A 1,122-nucleotide genomic window follows, 5' to 3' on the forward strand; every position below is an offset into this window, starting at 1 on the left:
AGACCACTTTTTTAAAAATTCTAAAATTCTCTGTATGATTATTCATAGTATTCATAACATTTGACAATTTATCCCAATGACTTTTTTCAAAAAATAAAAAATGACTAGAGTGATAGCATTTTCAAAATCCACAAAAAACAAACTACAATGAACAATTTAGTCTAAACAACGCATGATGGAGAAAAAGTCTGGAGAAGAAAAACATTGCTTTTTGAAAGCCCTACAAGATTATGATAACAACTTTTTCAATTTGGTCAAAAAATTGAAAATTCCAAATTTGATCGTACAAAAAATTTTGAAACCACATTTTTTCAAGATGTAAAAATTCTAGTACTCATAGTTCATAGTTCATAGTACTCAGAAACTCAAACAATTTTTCCCCATGTCTTTTTTCTATAAAAAGAAAATGATCAGAGTTAGAGCATTTTCAAAATCCAAAAAAAAAAAAAATGATATGAAGATTTTAAGCCAAACAACTCATGATATGAAAAAAAGCCAAGAGAAGAAAAACTTTGCTTTTTGAAAGCCCCACAGGACTACGATAACAACTTTTTTAATTTGGTTGAAAAGTTAAATATTCCAAATTTGATCGTACCAAAAATAATGAATAATTCAAAAATTCCAACGTAAAAAACAATATTAAAAATAAAAAATTATAAAAGCAAGGAAATAAGAATTAGCAAAATAAGAAATAAATACAAAAATAATCATGATAAATAAAATTTGCTTTTTATTTTTTAATTTTTTAATAAGTAATCCCAGGCAGAGTTACATAAAAAATGTATTATAATTGATATAAAGGTGTTGCGTATAATGTAGAAAAGTTTACATGTTGGACAAAATCGAGTGCGAAGCCCGAGATACGTGATGAGAATGTGTTCGTTAAAGCCGAAAGCGCTTTAACAAAAGAGAGTTCAAAATCACAAAGTTACAGTTCTCAGTCCGTTGACCTTTGATTTTAAAAGGTGTGTCCACGAATGCGAGAGAAATATAAAGACCGAGCGCGTAGCGCGAGCTAAATACGAGGGTAGTTCAATAAGTCCTTAGAATGACCAACATATGACGCGCGAATCGCTACAAATCATCTGTTTTCAGTCAGCACCACTCCCGACTAGATATATG

Source organism: Belonocnema kinseyi, chromosome 8 (assembly GCF_010883055.1).
Source record: "Belonocnema kinseyi isolate 2016_QV_RU_SX_M_011 chromosome 8, B_treatae_v1, whole genome shotgun sequence".
NCBI classification, from domain to species: domain Eukaryota; kingdom Metazoa; phylum Arthropoda; class Insecta; order Hymenoptera; family Cynipidae; genus Belonocnema; species Belonocnema kinseyi.